General features: G+C 36.8%; 1 protein-coding gene across 17 annotated transcripts in view; it reads left to right on the top strand.

Moving 5' to 3' along the window:
* The window catches only part of ADGRL3 (adhesion G protein-coupled receptor L3), an 811,968-nt gene that overhangs the window by 509,445 nt on the left and 288,591 nt on the right, over nt 1-13,932 (top strand). The window lies entirely within an intron of this gene.

The following is a 13,932-nucleotide window of genomic DNA, read 5'->3' as shown; positions in this document are numbered from 1 at the left end:
ATTACCCTAGCTTTACGTTTCGCAGAGATCTTCGCACAATTTGGTCCTCCTTGCCATCAGTGACAACTTCAATAATAACACATATTGTACCTTTTCTTCCTTTTCTGTATCTCTCTCCCTGTTCCATTATTAACACTTGTTTTCTAGGATCACCTCCCAAATAAACTACCTGCATCAAAGTCCTTTATCTTGGCTTCTGCTTTCTGGGGAGCCCAAATTAGAACTCTATACCATATAGGAACATTTGAATTTATTATGTTTGAATAACTCAAGACATGTAGACAAATCAATGAGTATTTACCAATCCTTTAATTATTAGTGTTATTATGAAAATATCACACAACCCAAAAAAAAAAAGAAAAGAAAATGTCACACAGCCTTTTGTAAATCTGATTTGACAAAATGGTAATCATCTTACCACCTCTTTTAACATTTAACATATCATCTACCTTCTTGAAAAGCAACTGTCATCTTGTTGGTGAAGTAACATTTACATGTTTGAAACAGTTGGCCGATATTATAAGAATCTGCTCCTTTTTGGCATTTTACTGATTACTGCGTTTCTTGTTAGCTTACTAATTAGAGTGATGTCTTACTCCAGATCTCACAAAGTGATCAATTTCAGCAAACCTTTCTTCCGAAATCTTATCTTTCAAAAGCAGACTTACCTTTAAAAAAAAAAAAAAAAAAAAGCAGACTTTCCTGAAAGCTGTGGTTCACATAGGAAGTTGTGAAAAACTTCATAGAGGAGGAGGGATTTTACCCGATTTTAGATGAATGTATTGGAGACTGTGAAAGTCAATAGTTTTTGTAAGATTTTATTTATTTATTTGAGAAAGAAAGAGAGAGAGAGCATGATCCATGATCGGGGCAGAGAGGAGTAGGGGAAGAGAGCAAAGCAGAGTCCCTGCTGAGCAGGCAGCCCCATGCAGGGCTTGATCCCAGGACCCTGGGATTATTACCTGAGCTAAAAGCAGAAGCTTAACCAACTGAGCCACCCAGGTACCCTAGGAAAGTTCGAATTAAATTAGTGGTATGTACGAGGGCACAGATAGAAGAGAATCATCATGTTTCATCCAAAAGAGATGCTTTTTCTTGTGTAACAATAGATGTTCATGTGCAAAAATATATATATAAAAAGGAAAGCAAGTCATTCATTCACACACAGCTTTTCAGAGGGAAAATAAAATGTGTCATAAATAAAAATTCTGACATATATTTACTGAGATATTTTGGATTTGACATACGTGTGTAAAAGATATACAATAGCTATTTTACATTTGTGTACATGATCTGACTTACTAGATATCAGTATGTTCCTTTGATTGTATTTTCATAACCAGGGATAAAATGATTGTCACATAGAAATGGGAGAGGACAGATTGTCGTATCCCATGTACCTAGTCTAGCTGTTGCATGCTTGACTAATTGGTCAAAAGGACTGTAGAGGACCGATTACAGAAGCCGTATGTGTAACTGTTTTCCGTGGGAGGTAAGAGACTGAAAAAGCAAGAGTGAGTTTGTCCTTAAAGTAAAATAAAAAGAAAATAAAAAAATCTTTCCCTCTACAATACTGCCCGGAGAAGTACTGACTATTCCAAATACTTTGTTTATTCCTCCATTATCCGTTTAAAAATGATGACTAAATTTCCTTTAATTTTTTTTTTTGTCCAAATGCAAATAAACTAAGTTTGTTAATGACTTATGTTGGGGGGTAACTTTAAGAAAGGCATGAAACTAACATCATAAAATTAAAACAATTAAGCTATCTTGCTTCTTTCTATAGTGAAGCAGTCATATGGCTGTCAAAACGATAGAAGATAGCTTTTGAAGTCTTAATATACCCTTGATTGGCCCTTTTCTAAATATTCCCAAATACATATCAGAAATAGAGATCTGGTCCTATTAAACTGCCATTTATTAACATTAACCGAGTAGCACTACTGCCAGAAGCGAAAACAGAAAAACAATTTATCTCTCTGCCTTCTTGAAGTTTGCAAGATAAATACGTACCAATTTTAAATGAACGTGAACATCAGTAAACTAGACAGATTTATTGAGTTAGCTTGTAGCAAAATGAGCTTGCTCCATTTCCACATACTTTTTCTGGTAGTAAATGTTTTAATCTATTGATGCCACAGAGAAATGCTACATTAGCTATAAAACAGAAAGAGGGCCTGTTCAGTGACAGGACCAATAATATGTATAATGCAGCAAACACTTTGCAAGAATTTAATGGGCCTGGATTCAAGTAGACAATACATAGTTCACCAAGCTGAGGGGGAAGATTCATTAGACGGCTGGCTCCTCCAAATGCATAAACTTAACTGAGACATGAGATGAAGACAACAGTTCTTCAGGGGCAGAAGAAATTACGTTTGATTTCAAGAAAAAGGAAAACACATTCCCACAGGATGCTACACAGCAGAATTTTGTACTCTGTTCTTCCTTTGGCAGTATAAGCATTTGATCCTTACTTTCGTTGTGTAGAGTTTATAATTTTCTATCACACATCTCTCCTCTTTAAAACTGGTAGGCACAGTAGAGCCTAGAGCCTCACCGTGATCTGATGAATCCTTGTTACACATGTAAAGAGTGAGAAGACTTGGAGGTTACGATCCCGTTGTTTGGAATTTAAAAATACCAACCTAAGGAATCTAAGAAATGTCAAACTTTCCTCCCCACTCGGTGCCCAACTGCGCGTGTCACTTGTTAAAAGTAGACACCAGATTCTGAGCTCATACAGTTTGTAGAGAAGTGGCAAGTCAGCCCAAACTCACAAGTTGAGATTTCATTCAAGATATCATACATCAAATATATTTTTCACACTTTATTGACATTTGAAATCAGGCATCAGACTGTTGTGTTACTTCATTTTCTGGATAAGAAAAATTGTCCGTAATTTCTTGGGGGATGATGCAGAGACCATCCAGTGAGCATAAACCTTGCATCCAGATTGTCTTTTTTCAAATCCTCGTTCTGTTTCTTACTGGACTTGTGACCTTAAGATTTGTGAACTGGATTTTTCTACCCCACACTTTCTTCATCTGTAAAACGGTGATGATATACTTACCTTAAGGAGAAGTTTGGGTAGTTCAACGAGTTAATAGTATTTCCACACAGTAAACATTCAAAAACTGTTGGCTGTTGTTGCTATAACTGCTCTTGGTTCAAATTATGCGTTTATTCGGTCATATCTGAAAATGCCCCAAACTACAAGCTATTTTGTTTTCAGTGTTCATTATTGTACAATGTAACATGATGGAACAGAGTAGTTTTGTTTTGTTTGAGTAATTAGATATTAAGCCAAAACTCAAATGGATTTATTAATTAAACCAAATATTTAGAAAATATTTCCTGCAGTCCAACAATTATGCAACCCTTATCTACATTTTATTTTTAATTGTGTTTCCTTTTATTTTGCCTTTGGTAATATGAGTAAACTTATACCAGTTATTCAAGAGCATCAAAGGGAAGAGGCCCCTTGTCCTGATGTAATAAATTTAAACTACTTATTGAGTAGTTTCTCTATTCCAGGTACTATCCCAAATGGTGGGACACAGCAGTGAATAAAATGGAGAGAGCGCTTGAATATAGATGCCTAACTTTCTAATAGATGAACAGAGTGTGTCACGGGATGAGGTTTCCTGAGGAGATAGAGTTTCCATTTGAAATTTATCTGGTGTTTAGTGTTGTATTTTTAAAAATAATCACCTCATGTGGTAGATGTAATAATAATACTTATATAATAATTGGTGTTGGGGCACCTGGGTGGCTCAGTGGGTTAAGCCTCTGCCTTCAGCTCAGGTCATGATCTTACGGTCCTGGGATCGAGCCCTGTATCGGGCTCTCTGCTCAGCAGGGAGCCTGCTTCCCCCTCTCTCTGCCTGCCTCTCTGCCTACTGGTGATCTCTCTCTGTCAAATAAATAAAATCTTAAAAAATAATAATAATTAGTGTTGCAGCTATACATAACAAAAGTTTAATGAATACCAACTTATACTTGAGTAGATACCAACTTTTTGTTTTGTTTTGCTTTGTCTACAAGGAAGTTTATTTCATTAAAAAGTAAAAAAAAGAAAAATACACCTAATAATATTATGCCATGATATTTCCTTCCTCGGTGCTCTAACCCCCGCAAGTTCATTTTTATGGTTCCTCTACAGAAAGCTTTCAAGGGAAAACAAACCGTTGGGGGCTGGTTCGTTTAAATAGGCAGTAAGGGGGCGCCTGGGTGGCTCAGTGGTTTAAGCCACTGCCTTCGGCTCAGGTCATGATCTCAGGGGCCTGGGATCGAGTCCCGCATCGGGCTCTCTGCTCCCTGCTCCACAGGGAGCCTGCTTTCCTCTCACTCTCTCTCTGCCTGCCTCTCTGCCTACCTCTCTGCCTAGTTGTGATCTCTCTCTGTCAAATACATAAATAAAATCTTTAAAAAAAAAAAAAAGATTTAAATAGGCAGTAAGGTATGTTGCCACAGTGCAGTCGAGACAAGAATAATGTAATCACTTGTTTCATTCCCTCAAACTTGCTTTTCCTCTAATTTCACACATTTCACTAAAATAAACAAAAAGTGCATTCAGTGAATTACTGAACAGATGTTGGTTGAGTGTTATAAAGAACAGGAGGGAAAGCATACTTTGTTGTTTATTTGTTTTAATTTAATTTTAGATTTAATGTGTGCGCTTTGGGTGTTACACCACATTACATACATTTGAAGGGCTCTCTGCTCATTTCTTTTCTCAACTTTGACCTAGCTAATGCACAACGGTCACTTGAGTATTTATTCCTTCTGTCACTGTCTCTCCAAGGAAGAGCATAAATCCATCAGGAAAACAGATGACAGGGGCGCCTGGGTGGCTCAGTGGGTTAAAGCCTCTGCCTTCGGCTCAGGTCATGATCCCAGGGTCCTGGGATCGAACCCCGCATAGAGCTCTCTGCTCCGCGGGGAGCCTGCTTCCTCCTCTCTCTCTGCCTGCCTCTCTGCCTAGTTGTGAATTCTCTCTGTCAAATAAATAAAATATTAAAAAAAAAAAAAACAGATGACAGCGGAGCGTCTGCTCCCTTTCTTAGGAGCACGCAGTTCCTGTGTCAAAGATTATAACGCTGCAGAACTAGACCCCGTTATAAGCGCTTTCAGCTGGGAGTGGGGAGTAAGCAGAAACTGTATTTGGCTGGGCCAGGGGGATCTTGATACAGGATGGTCACAGACACACTGCAATGGACCCTGGAGAGTTAAAGAAAAAACAGGAAACTGTCAGGAAAATAACTGCTACTTCTGAAGTTTGCTCTAAACTCCATAATTCATAAAACATGTTTTCTTCCTTCATTAGGGAAAAAAAAAGTGGCAAATAGTTTTCTGTATACCACCTTCCTTTGGGGGCATATTTAATCCTTCTACCCCTACATTTCTTTCCCTTCTGCAGACATTACAGATTTCAGTCAGATGCTGGCTCCTGGTCTTACAGGAGACCACCGTGTGCCTTGTGTGTCTGGAATCTGACCCTGCCCTGAAGGGTGTCCCCAAGAAAATCTCCTGTCAGAAAACACATCTTAAGTAGATGGTTCTGAAAAGGGGTTCTTTAGCCAAAAAAATCAGTGTATTAAGTTTTTTCCATATGAGTTATTATTGGTATTAACACTAATTTTAAAAGACTTTTTGTATCTTTGTTGAAATCAAAATCAGATATTGTCACTAACAGCAGGCCATCAAATCATTTTCTGTACCCGTTAAATGTAACTTACAGGATAAAGTGGGGCTGGCATTTAGAAAGAGCTCACAGAGAACTGCCTCCTCCCTCAGTCAATGAAAGTCCTCAGAGATAATAGTACAAGTAACTTGCACTTGAAAGATAGTGGTTCGGCACTTGGGTTCTTTTGTTGTTTATTTTTATTTAAATTAAATTAACATATAATATATTATTGGTTTCAGAGGTAGAGGTCAGTGATTCATCAGTGTTATATAACACCCAGTGCTCATTCCATCATCCCGTTACTCCATCCCTACCACCCCTTCCCCTCCAGCAACCCTCAGTTTATTTCCTTTGATAAAGAGTCTCTTATGGGGGCGCCTGGGTGGCTCAGTGGGTTAAGCCTCTGCCTTCGGCTCATGATCCCAAGGTCGTGGGATCAAGACCGGTGTCTGGCTCTCTGCTCAGCGGGGAGCCTCCTGCCTGCCTCTCTGCCTACTTGTGATCTCTCTCTGTCAAATAAATAAATAACTTTTTTTTTTTAAAGAGTCTTTTATGGTTTATCTCCCTCTCTGGTTTCGTTTTCTTTTATTTTTCCCTCCTTTCCCCTATGATCCTCTATTTTGTTTCTTAAATTCCACATATCAGAGAGATCATATGATAATTATCTTTCCCTGAGTGACTTATTTTGCGTAGCATAATACCCTCTACTTCCATCCATGTTGTAGCCAATGGTGAGATTTCATTTTTTGTTGGCTGAGTACTGTTCCATTGTATACCATTGTACGTTCAGTTTCCGTAGTGTAGTTGTTATCACGTTTGCCTCACTTTGTATGTTCTACTGTATGTCCATACCACATCTCCTTTATCCATTCATCTGCCGATGGATGTCCGGACTCGTTCCATAGTTTGACTGTTGTGGGCATGGCTGCTGTAAACATTGGGGTAGCACTTGGTGCTGTCATTGGAGCCTGGTTTGTCACTTACTGTTTATCGAACCTGTCTGTATCATAGCTTCTTTCTTTCTAATATTGAATTAATAATGCTACCTACTTTATAGTGGTAATATAATTGGTAAGTGGATAATACCTATAAATTATTAAAACCATAAACTGGTCATGAGCAAGTACTCAATTATTATTAGTCATCCTCATTATTTTTGTCATAATCACTTTTCTTGTTTGCCAGAGAGCAAAGCAAGGGGCTAATAAGACTGTAGGCTCAGAAGTTCAAATACCAGCTCTACTCAGTGCTAATGACCTCTATATTCATTCTCCCCATCTGTTAGAATGGTGACAATAATCTCAAAAGGGTTGTTCTGAGGATTAAATAAGATGAAATAGATTAAGTATTTGGCCAAAAAAAACCCTGACCTACTATCAAAGTTAAGTAAACTAGACTAAAAATAGCCTGTTTCAGTGTTCAGGAGAAATTTCACGGAGATGACAGAACCTTCATTAGCAATTGATTGTAAAATAAATATTTTGCAATGTGCCATTCCAGGAGTAGATAGTGAGAAAGATAATGGACTCCACTATCGAGAGATAAGATGTAGTCCCTCAGGAAGATTTTGTGTTCCTGCTTAGCAGAAATGAGCTACATTCTTTACTGTCTGTAAGGTTTGTCCTCTTCTCCTCTGTTCATATCATTGAGCAAACCACACCAAGTTTATATTTGGAGACATTTGCCTGTGATTTTGAAAACATGTCAGTACCAACATTTACTGACCAGCAGTTAAAACAAGAAAATGAGATAGAACCCAGTAATGCCTGGGCGAATGATCTTGGGTTCTCTGCCTTCAAAAACCTTCATATATATCAAAAACCTTCAGAAGAAAGATAAAGAGAAGGTAAAAATATCAAGTGCCGAGCAGAATAGTGAGACAGTATAAGTGGGGTAAACTAGAATAGGTAATTGGCAAACAATGGCCATGGGATAGACATCCAGTGGGTTGTTTCTCTACTAGCCCATGAGTTAAGAGTATCTTTTACATGTTTTCAGGGATGTTAAAAAAAGAAGAAGAAGAGTGTGAGGACAACAGCTATGCAATGCAGCTTGTATGTGGCTCACAAATCTTAACTTACTTACTTTTTGGCCCTTTTTAGAAAAATTTGCCAGTCCCCACCCTAGAACATTACTGAAACCCCCCCCCCCACACACACACAAATAAGTTGAAATTATATGTTTATTCAATATGGGACTGGTAAGTAAAGCGGGATTTATGATGGAAAAATTTAGAACTGAGAGATAGTTTGGCTTAACTAAAAATAGTAGGAGATATGAGACATTCTTAACAGGGGCAGCGGAGTGAGAAAAGTTGAAAACTAAATATAAGTGTGGACTATATGAAGTAAAAATAAATAAACCATTATGAAGAACGTGATTAGCCCATAGGATTAATAAGACATAAAATTGGAAAAATATTATAAGAAACACACTTACGGAAATTTATAGTAACGATTCTGGAAACTTGGAATTTATTCAGGTGAATCAATATTAGCATCTTGATTTTATCAAACACCAATAAAACAAATGGGTAAGAATCTTAAATCTACTTTCAAGAGGTTCAGTTAACGTGTATAGGACATACGGGTGTGTACGTTTTTGCTGATGAATTACGAGATTAAGTTTTTTTGTTTTGTTTTTAGTTCTAGGAATCCTATTTGCATTATTTATCTTGTTTTTTTATTAACCATGATATTATGTAATACAAAATCTTTTCTGCTTTTTGGCTAGTGAATCCAGTCTCAAATTGGATGGGGTATTTGGAGTACCTCTACAAAGTACCGAAGTATGTGGTAGCTCCATATTCTTAAATTACCCCTCACTTCACAGATATTTTCATTTCTATTTACTCAGGATGTTTTTCGTGTGCACTGGGTTTTTTCCCCCTTATTGAATGACTCTGTGCGTTTTGTCATCTCATTCTCTTGCACCATATGATGATAGAAACTTCCAATTCCATGTTTAATTAATTCAGAAGTAAGAGCTCTTATAAGACTGAAGGAACAATGTTTGGTCAAAAAAAAAAAAAATTGGAGGCGCCTGGGTGGCTCAGTGGATTAAAGCCTCTGCCTTCCGCTTGGGTCATGATCCCAGGACCCACATCGGGCTCCATGCTTGACGAGGAGCCTGCTTCCCTCTCTCTCTCTGCTTGCCTCTCTGCCTACTCGTCATCTCTGTCTATCAAGTAAAAATTTAAAAAAAAAAAGTGACTTGATTTCTTGTAGCTTTTGATGTTTCTCATCAGAAAATGAGAACATTCATTCCTGTACTCACAATATATAAATTTGTTAAATGAATCAAAAATAGTATATTTTCCATAATTTGTTTTAGTACTATTAAGAATTAAAAAGCAAATTGTGATTTGGGACTAATATCTAATGCTTTGCCTTCACTTTTTTTTTATTTGTAAAATATTGGCTGAGACTAAATGACATCTAAAATAAAATTCAGTCCCAAACTGCTGTAATTATTAAATATTTACTGAATCTAGGATTAGATTAGATTAACTTTGAGTTATCCTATTTATTGCATAAGCAGTGGATGTGTAGAATCTGGTAATTGGGATCAGTCAAAAATTAATTTCTCAGGAACAAATGGGTTACATTTTCCATAAGAATTTGATTTTAGTCAAAGTGCTGTAGCTGGTGTTTTTAACTTTGACTTCTCTTAATGATTTCCTCTCTCTGCTATTCCCTTCTATTCTTGTCTATTTTTAATCTCTTTACATAGGTTCCTCTGAAAGCATTTAAAAATAGCTTGTTATTGGTAAATAATTATACTGAAAATTGCTAATTATTAGACTGTAAGTTTCCCAAAGGCAGAACTCAGTTCCTCCTCTGTCCCATGCTCATGATACTACCACCAAATTCATAGTTTCTTTGAGGATTAAATAAAATTATCCACATAACCATTCACAGAGTACATGTTCCAGAATTGTTAGTTATTATGGTTACTATTCTCTGTTTTCACTGTTTTCACAGCTCTAAGAGCCTTGTAAGTAACAAATACATTCCATGGGCCTAATATACTATATGTATATTTTTATGTATATAGCACAGTCTTATACACTCTGAAGGAACTCTCCTTTTGTTTTGTTTTTTTGTTGTTGTTCAAAACTCTTTTTTTTAAGTTTTTATTTATCAGAGAGAAAGAGAGAGAGAGCACAAACAGGGAGAGCAGCAGGCAGAGGGAGAAGCAGGCTCCCCACTGAGCAAGGAACCTAACTTTGGGTTTCATCCCAGGACCCTGGGATCATGACTTCATATATCCCCAGAGTCTACTAATAATACCATTTTCTTTTAAAGGTTAAACTAACCTAAAGATTTTACGGATCCATCAGAAGGATGGAAAGGTAGCCTCAGTTTCTGCATCACCTATAGACACTGTATTTAAATGTTTAAATTAGAATGTGGCCAGTGAAAGCATCTTCTGAATTATTGACATTTTCAATCTACACACTCCAGAATGAAATTCATTAGAAGGCAATAATTTTGGAAGCACAATATATAAAGCCATTGTAACACAAGGTGCTTGAGCAGCACTTTTATTCACTGATGCACAGGTATTATTTGAAAAACATAATACAGAAGCTGAGCTGCAGAGATTACCCCTGTCTTTCATTAAATAAAGGATTAGCAACTTATTTACAGAAAGAGACAGATGTCTGTCAGAATTTTTGATATGCAGTATACCAAAAAAATTAATGAACTTCACAGATCTTTTCATTTCTATTTACTCAAGTGCTTCTGTATTTTCTTGGTGTATGTGAAGTAGAAAAAGAGAATGTTCTCTGTATCAGAATAATGAGAATTAACAGGATATGAGGAATGCAGCGCAGGTTTGTTTCTGGTGATAAGAAATACCTTGTTTCCTTGGCCAAGAAATGAGGAACCATTGTTTTTTTTAGTATTTTATCTTCTCTGGAGAGATGCTCTGTATCTCTAGTCTCAGGGTTAATAGCACTGAAGAATATGGCATCCAGGCTCATTCTCTGAAAATACTATAGTGCAGTTCATCATTGCATGGAGGCATAAGAAATATTAATTGAGCTTTTTCTATGTGCTGAGCATTAGAGATGCAATAATGAATAAGATCAAAACTTGTTTTTGAATTCCAACTCTACCACTCACTAACCAAAAGAGCAATGCTTCTTTGTACCTATTTCCTCACTTGAAAAGACAAGGAGAATATCTACTTCATAAGGTTGCAGTGAGATGATTAAGTTAGATTGTATGCAAAGCTTCAGTGCACTTTGTAGCACACCGTACCTACTTAGTGCATGCTTAGTGAATGTTCATTCTTGTAACAGAGTGGCTGCCCTCAGGAAGATTCCATTTGTGTTCTTTGTCTCTCTAAAGTGCACTGGATTTGTTGACAGAAGGGAAATGGAGAGCAAGAAGGCAACAGTTTCACGGAGTTTGCATGTTGTAAGAGCGGGTGTACGTTGTAAGAGCGGGTGTATGTTAGATAAATGACAGACTCTGCCATCTACCAGTATTGTGCTTGGTCAAATCCCTTAACCTTGGGTGTTGGTTGACTCATCTCTGATACAGGAATAATAAATACCACATCACAGTGTTTGAAGAATTAAATCGAGTGATTCAAGTGAGAACATTTTGTTAAGTTACCAAGTGCTACACAAGTGACAGTATTATTGTAAAGTTTTTTTTGTTTTGTTTTGTTTTTTAAAGATTTTATTTATTTATTTGACAAAGAGAGAGATCACAAGTAGGCAGAGAGGCAGGAAGAGACAGAGAGGGGTGAAGCAGACTCCCCGCTGAACAGAGAGCCTGATGTGGGGCTCGATCCCAGGACCCTGAGATCATGACCCGAGCCGAAGGCAGCGGCTTAACCCACTGAGCCACCCAGGTGCCCCTTATTGTAAAGTTTTGATGATCCACTTATAGATGCCTTTTTTATGGATGATACACCAGCAAATTTTCATCCAAGACTGATTTTTTTATTACTTAATTAGTTCGCCTTTTTGTTGTCTCCTTCACTGCCCGGCTGGCTAGTGACAAGTGTGGTCCAAATGTATTTTAATAGTCCAAGCCAGATGTAACCAAGAAAATAATACTCTTTAAAATACTACCAAATTTCAATGATAAAAATAGCTATTTTTACATTATTTCATGTTCTATAAGCATCTTACGTTCCCTGTGTCTTTTATTTATATTTCAGAAATACAGAGGCATCATTGGATTATATAACATGGAAAATGTGTGGTATGACTTACAATTTAAGAGAAAAGAAAATTTAAGCTACATTAGAATTCGACACAATTTTATAGTTCTTAGTTATGACAATTTAGTTCTAACAGTTTTTAGCACACAACAATTTTATTTCTCTGTAATTTGCAACGTAATTTGGAAGAGCCTGGCAATGCATGCATATGCTCTCTCATCCATACCTTTTCTAATTAAAATATGCAATTCTAAAGTGCTGCATATAGTACAGATATGGGTAGAACTAATAACATCTTATTTTTCTAAACAATAATATGGCTATTGGCTATATATTATATCTCTTTTATGAACTGTTGGGAAATGAAGGGAAATTTTACTAGTCTTTTTTTTTTCCTGTTTCTGCCTTATATACAGAATAAAATTACCCTTACTTTGAATTTGTCATTTACTCTAACCACAGGATATAGCTTATGACATTAAGTTTGACAAAGGACAACAATGAAATCACTTTAAGGAAATATATAAACGTATTTGCAGAGGCTGAATGGACCATAAAAATAGTTCGGGGATTAAAAGTGAAGAGCGAAAAAGAGAGTAACTAGTTCCAGAGAGAATTGGAAATGAACAATGACAGCTCTAATGCCAGAATTCAGGATGTTGGACCAGATCAAAAGACAGGAGGTACTGAAGGAGGCTGAGCACACACATGGCATCGTACAATTCATTTATTTATGATCTCATTACAGAGAGGAGAAAAGGGAGTTTTTTGGTCTGTGTTTTTAGATCATGGCAGACTGTTTTATAGCAACACTTTTTTCTTGCCAATATAATCCTCAAGACTATCCATACAGTTTCTCTTATTTTCCTTTTTTTCCCTCCAGTTTTACACTTAATAGGGAGATACATACTGCTCATAAATTGTACTTTCCACCACATCCATTAAAATAGATGAAGACATTATACAGATAATATCATGTATGTATGACTGTGTACAGCAAATCCAGATTCTCTTACCATCTTTTGTTTTTGCTACATGCTTAAAATATTAATCACCTCGATTTGGATAATGTATTAATTCAGTAGCTGTTCACTGAGTATTATGTGCCGGGCACTATGAGTTTATGAAGCATTTAGTGGCAATGGTGTTAACTTGTATCCATACAATTTGTTTGTGTGAGTATTCCCCCCCCCCCCCAGGAGAAAGAAGCTTCTAGAATCAGAATTAGATGATGACAGTGACTGGCTAATCCTAAATATTACTAAGCTTTTCAGTGACAAATTATGTTTGCCTTTCCAGTTTTTGTTACGGGAATATGATTTGTGTGTGCTTGTTTCCACTTAAATTATAGGATTGTTTTACTTGAGTCTTGAAAATAGCAAATAAATGATAAATGAGCTACAGCCAGTCATGACATAGGCAAGAACATAATAATTTTCTCCATTGTGAAACTGCCTAATAAATCTTCATTTTGAATAACCCACAAGTAAGAGAAGCAAGCTTTACTTATGCTGTGACTGATGCCAGTTTATCTCAAATTAAACGAAGACCAGAGAATTAAAAGTAAAATCTTACCTAATGACGATTGAGAAAATGGATGGAAAAGTTCTTTGAAAAAACAATATCGATTAAAAAGTAAGACGGTATCTACAGAATAATAAATATCATTATCAATGCTTTGTATCACAATCCTGTCTTCCTCATTAAGTGTTTGTTGAAGAAATACGAGTCCCCAAGAAGTTAGGATAACTGTGCTTTAGAAGAAGACAATGAGGGGCTCCTGGGTGGTTCAGTAGGTTAAGTCTCTGCCTTCGGCTCAGGTCATGATCTCAGGGTCCTGGGATCGAGCCCCGCATCGGGCTCTCTGCTCAGTGGGGAGCCTACTTCTCTCTCTCTCTCTGCCAGCCTTTCTGCCTACCTGTGATTTCTCTCTATCAAATAAATAAATAAAATCTTAAAAAAAAATAAATAAGACAATGAGTATTATGTGAAACAAAACTTAAGTGGTGTGTGTATGTACTTTATGCTTCAGAATACAAGGGGCACCTGGGTAGTTC

Source organism: Meles meles, chromosome 2, assembly GCF_922984935.1.
Source record: "Meles meles chromosome 2, mMelMel3.1 paternal haplotype, whole genome shotgun sequence".
NCBI lineage: Eukaryota > Metazoa > Chordata > Mammalia > Carnivora > Mustelidae > Meles > Meles meles.
The sequence above is the reverse complement of the archived record's forward strand: the minus strand, read 5'-3'. Positions and strand labels throughout refer to the sequence as shown.